General features: G+C 30.7%; 1 non-coding gene across 1 annotated transcript; it reads right to left on the bottom strand.

Annotated features, from left to right (window-relative positions):
- Nucleotides 1-2,056: 2,056 nt before the first annotated feature.
- Nucleotides 2,057-2,163, bottom strand: LOC131176371 (small nucleolar RNA R71). The gene has a single exon (XR_009146463.1). It is a non-coding gene; the product is annotated as a small nucleolar RNA R71 (small nucleolar RNA).
- Between the last annotated feature and the right edge of the window lie 4,082 nt (nucleotides 2,164-6,245).

Here is a 6,245-nt window from a genome sequence, read left to right as displayed (position 1 = left end):
ATGATTGATTATAAAACTTAATGGGTTTTAAGTGAATTAAATAGCGTACGAAAGTAGGTTTAGTTTCCTTAAAATACTCTTTCACTTACTTGAAAAAGATATCAAAAGATTTTAGAATCAATCACCTTTAAACTCTATTTTGGAAAAACCAAACAAAATCCCAATAGATTTAATTCATAAACTCTAACTCTGAACTCATTTTTACTATCAAGTAGTCTTTGTTCTTGCTTACCTATTATTAATTTAGTTAATTTTTGCTTAGATTAAGACTTTATTTACATTGCCCATTGCCTATTTTTTTTATTTTCCATTTAATTTGCTGCATTTAATTAATTTAGTTCTCTTATAAATTGCCATTAGTCTAAATAATCAAAACAACCATAGTCTAGTAGTTAAAAACACTTAGATTTAGAAATAAACTAGGGATTTAAGAGGATTCATTAATTGATTATAAAACTTAATGGGTTTTAAGTGAATCAAATATCATACGAAAATAGATTTAGTTTTTTTAAAATACTCTTTAGTTTACTTGAAAAAGATATCAAACAATTTTAGAATCAATCACCTTCAAACTTTATTTTCTCTTAAAATTGGATAAACCAAACAAAATCCCAATAGATTTAATTTATAAACCCCATCTCTGGAATTATTTTGAGTATCAAGTAGTCTTTGTTTTTGCTTACCCATTATTAATTTAGTTAATTTTTTCTTAGATTAAGACTTTATTTACATTCCCATTGCCTATTTTCTTTATTTTCTATTTAATTTGCTATATTTAATTAATTTAGTTATCCTATAAATTGCTATTAGTCTAAATAATTGAAACAATCATAGTCTAGTACTTAAAAATACCTAGATCTAAAAATAAACTAGGAATTTAAAAGGATTCATTGATTGATTATAAAACTTAATAAGTTTTAAGTGAATCAAATATCATACGAAAGTAAGTTTGATTTTCTTAAAATACTCTTTAGTTTGTTTAAAAAAGATATCAAAGGATTTAGAACAAATCACCTTCAAATTCTATTTCTCTTAAAATTGGATAAATCAAGACAAATCCCAATTAATTAATGCATAAACTCTATAATCATTTTCACCATTAATTAGTCTTTGATTTTAATTATCCTTTGTTATTTTAGTTTAATTTCATTTAATTTAAGAGTTTATTTGGTTTTCTATTTACTTATTTTGCTTAGATTTATTAATTTCATCAAGTTTATTTACATTTGCACTTTATTTCCATTATCATTGGCCCAAATAATCTCTTCATTCATAATTTGGTATTCAAACACAAATTCTCATGGGAATAATACTTTACTTATCACTTTATTACTTAATAAGGCTCGTATACTTACAGATACCATATCAAGTTTTTGGTGCAATTACCGAGAATTTGATTTGTTTTATATTAAATGATTGATTGTTTGATTAATTTGGGCATCTTATTTTTGAATTTTATTTTACCATTTTACTTTGAGATTTGTTTTTTTTTATATTTTTTAAGTACTTTATTTTTATGAGAAAAGTAAGGAGCGAAGAAATTGATTTAACCTTCGATCCTCAAAATTGAGAAAACTGCAAAAGCTTTAAGAGCAGAAGTAAAAAGGAGAAAAGTATAAGCTTGAAATCAGGAGAGAATACAGGAAGAGCCAGAACAAGAAGCAATGGCCAATCACAACAATAATGCCAATAATCAATCAGTTAAGGATTATGCCTATCCCAATATTGGGGATTTTATGCCAAGCATCACAATACCAAGAGTAGAAGCTAATAACTTTGAATTAAAGCCTGCACTTTGTCAGATGGTATGGCAATCACATTTGGGGGAAGTCCAAGTAAAAGTCCATATGTGCATCTGCCACACATTCTTGAGATCAGTGATATGTTGAAGACAAATGGTGTTTCTAATGATGCCATTCAACTTAGGTTATTTCCTTTTTCTCTAAAGGACCGAGCTAGAGAATGGCGACATTCTTTGCCACCAGGTTCTATCACAACATGGGATGAACTTTCTTAAGCCTTTTTAGCTCAATATTTCCCACCAAGCAAGACTATTAAGCTAAGAAATGAGCTAACTTCTTTTAAACCTAGATATGACCAGAGCTTGTATGAAGCATGGGAGAGATACAAGGATATACAAAGGAGATGTCCACACCATGGAATTCCAAAGTGGATGCTTGTCCAGTACTTTTATAATGGTGTTTCTCTTGCTATTAAAAGTTCAATTGATGCATCTTCTGGAGGTGATATTATGGAGAAATCTTAAGATGAAACTTTTTTTGCTTTGGATAAAATTGCTTATAACAACTACCACTACAGTTGTGAGAGGAATGAGATAAAGAAACCAGCTGGTATGTTAGAGCTAGATGTTATGAATATGTTTATTACAAAATTTGATGCTTTGACAAGGAAGATGGATAAACTGAGCATGAAAGTGGATGCTTCAGTTAGGGTATCTAATCATTCAGCAGATGTTAATACTGGAAATGTTAATTATGCCAATGACTTTCCTTCTTATGGTTAAGAATTTACAAGAAAGCATGTTGAGCATATGGGTAATTACAACCAAAGGGCAGTTGGTAATCCATTTTCTGCCACTTATGATCCTACAATGAGGAATCATCCTAACTTTTCATGGGGTAATCAAGCTCAATAATAACAAAATTTACAACAGAATGAAAGTAATCATCAACCATAGGCTTATCATCAGCCACAGAATTTTCAACAAAATAGGGGACCTCCTAGTTTTCCACCTCCTAAAAGTCAAAATGTACCTGTACAGCAAGCACCTACTCCACAACCATCTTTACAGTATTCAAACCAAGAATCTGTTTTAAGATCTATGATGGAGACTTTCTTATCTACTCATCAAAAATAAGGTGAGATGACATAGCAACTGACTCTAAGGATATATTAGCTTACCACTCATAAGAGAATGTTAGAGAATCGGATAACCCAACAAGCTAGTTCTTCTAGCAAGGCACATGGTAAACTTCCTAGCTAGCCTGTAAATCCAATAGAGCTGTGCAATGCGGTTACTTTAAGGACTGGAAAAGTAATGGGGGAAAAATAGGAAATTAAAGTGAAGTTGAAAGAAATGAAAGATAAGTGTGAGAGTGAATCCACTTCAACTAAAGGAAAAGTTACCAAAGAAGAAAATGAAGAAGAAGAAGTTAAAAAGGAACTAGACTAGAAATATGTGCCTCCTGTACCTTATAAGCCACCATTGCCCTTTCCTCAGAGGCTTTAGAAAGCAAAATTAGATAAGCAATTTGGTAAATTCTTTAAAGTCTTGAAGAAGTTATATATCAACATTCTATTCACAGATGTCATTTCTTAAATGCCTTTTTATACTAAGTTTTTAAAGGAGATTCTATCAAATAAGAGAAGGCTGGAAGATTATGAAACTATTACACTTACTGAGGAGTGCAACACTATATTACAGAACAAGCTCCCACCTAAGCTAAAAGATCCTGAAAGCTTTTCCATATCATGTCACGTTGGAGAGACAAGTGTTGGGAGAGCATTATGTGATTTGGGAGCTAGAGTCAGGTTGATACCACTTTCCATATGTGAGAAGTTGAAAGTAGGAGATTTAAAGCCAACAACTATTTCTTTGCAGTTAGCTGACAGATCTATAAAGTATCCAGTTGGGATTTTAGAGAATGTGCCATTAAAAGTTGGGAAGTTTTTCATTATAGTGGATTTTGTTGTACTAGAGATGGAGGAAAATGTAAAAACACCCATCTTAATTAGAAGGCCATTTTCAGCCATTGCAGGAGCTAATATAGATGTAAAGAATAGGAAATTGAAGTTAAATGTGGGGAAAGAGGAAATAGAATTTTATTTGTTCCAAGATTCTAAGGAAACAATTGTGATGAGTTCTTATTAAAGGGTAGATGTTATAGAGCATGATGCTGAAACTAAATTTACTAAACTAGAAGAAAGTCAAGCTACTCTTCTTATGCAATGTAATCAGCATAAAGTGTGAAAGAAAAAGTAAACTTCACCATCTCACTTAATGAAGCTCCGAAAGTTAAGCTCCATCTAAATCACTCAAAAGAGGAGGTTCATCTTAAGTTTGCAAGAATACTTTTCAAGATATGGTTAGATTCTGAACAAAGCAATAAGTATTTTCACATGCAATGGGAAAAGTTGAAGTACAAATTCATTTCAGCACCTGTTGAGAAGGGAGGCAACATTTTCTCATTCCAACTACCATGAGCTATGAAAAACAGTCAAGCTAATGACCTTAAACTAGAGCTTCTTATGAGGCATCCCAAGCTTTATCTTTGTAGTTTGATTATTTTTCTTTTTTTTAAGCTTTAAAATTTTCAAGTTCTATTTTAGTTTTTACCCCATTCAACTCAAAAGTGACATTTATTTATCTTTTGTAGGTCATTATGAATATTGGACAAATTGAAATTTGCTACAAAAGACAAGAAATGCAATGCAATGGTTTAAGGGAAGAAATTCTTCCCTTTTGTTTTCTTGTGAATAGTAACTTTCTTGAATTTGTGTCACATTATTGATATTGGGAAATCGAGTGAAGATACATGTTCAAATGTATGCCTTTGTATATTTGGTTGAATGCAACTTGAGTGAGGATTAATTTTGATATTTTGGACTATTTTGAGCTTTATTATTGTGCCAAATATGTCGGCTGCAATTTTGATTTTCTAATAAATAGAGAGATTTTGTTTGAAAACATGTTGTTTTGGTTGCTGTTCATATTGCTGATATAGGCTTTAGTGCTTAATATATGTAGTCATTTTAGGATTATGCATATCATAAAATAAAATTTTACGTGGTCCTTAGAGGATTTATAGTTGCTTTGAAGAGCAATTGAGATTACCTTTAGAAGGGTTTGATGGATTGAATGTTCTGAATAAATGCAAGGTTATGAGATTCTTGCTTTAGTTTATATTTTTTTAGCCAAGGGCCACCTAATCAATCGCATTGAGTTTGAGTGCTTAGATAAAGCTTTAGGATAAGAAGCAGCTAATTAATGTCTCACCAATCCTAGAATAATCCTTCTACACCTTTCGAAGTGAAATCCTAGTTTGCATTTGAAAAAAGAAATGATCTAGGCATTCTTTAGATTTTAAACCTACATTTTAGCCTTAGCTAACCTTACTTGAAATTTCCTATTGGAACTAATTTTAGCCTACATTTATTCCCTTTTCTTTCTTTGGTACCCACATTACTACCTAGCCATAAACCCTAACACTTATTTACCCTTTGAGAATAATTTTTTAAGTGATAGATACACTATAAAAAAAAAATAAAATAAAAAAGAAAGAAAGGAAAAAAGAAAAAATAGAGAAAAAAAATATGATAATTAGATGGGAGAAGTAACTAAATTAAAGAGGCTAGCCTCACCTAAGTACACAAAGAAATGAGTTTGGGAGTGAATTCAAAAGAGACAATTGTAATTCAAAGTCAATTTTATTTATGTAGTTCCTCCAAAAGCTTCAAGGTTATATGCTAGCATCAGTGAATAGTTATAAAGTTCTTCCTCCCATTCGATTCAAAATGAAAAAATATAAAAAAGAAAAAAAATATATATATATATATATATATATATGTATGTATGTATCTTGATCTTTTAATAATTTGATTGTTCTCATACTTTGTTTCCTTTATCCTTTCCTTGTTAGCTACATTATTACCCCCTTAACTCCATTGTAACCCTTAAAAGTCTTTTTGATCTTTTGATAATGTTTTGCTATACTAGTGGAAATTAGAATAGGAGAATTGCCTATGGGATTAGGATATCATTCATACATTCATTTATTTTCATCATTATTTGAGACATTTTAGTTTATGGATTACTCTAGAGTCTATTTGAGAATGATTTCTCTTTGTAATTGATTGGTTTGAACTTGATGAAATGGATAATTGACCCAAGGCTATGCGGTGATAGCTTTGGTAAAGATGGAATTTTTTATACCTTGAAAGTGGATATATAATTTATTGGTGGCTAAAGGTAAGCTTGGGATTAGTCACTAACTATCAACAAAATTAGTAACGGATAACAATAGGCCTTTTTCAAAGTTAAAGTGGCGGATTTTTGACAAATAGCAACAAATTTAAATTTGTTGCTAATCCTTCGGTAATTTCATTTTTAAAACCTAAATCCCTAATTTTATTTCTAGTCATGTTTTTGGATCTTTTCTCTTTCAAGCCTTCTCTCACTTAGCATCACTCACCTCCTATTATCACTTAACTCCGGTCACCCCTTT

Source organism: Hevea brasiliensis, unplaced genomic scaffold, assembly GCF_030052815.1.
Source record: "Hevea brasiliensis isolate MT/VB/25A 57/8 unplaced genomic scaffold, ASM3005281v1 Scaf1, whole genome shotgun sequence".
In the NCBI taxonomy this organism is placed as follows: Eukaryota; Viridiplantae; Streptophyta; class Magnoliopsida; order Malpighiales; family Euphorbiaceae; genus Hevea; species Hevea brasiliensis.
This window is presented reverse-complemented; position numbering and strand designations above follow the sequence as displayed.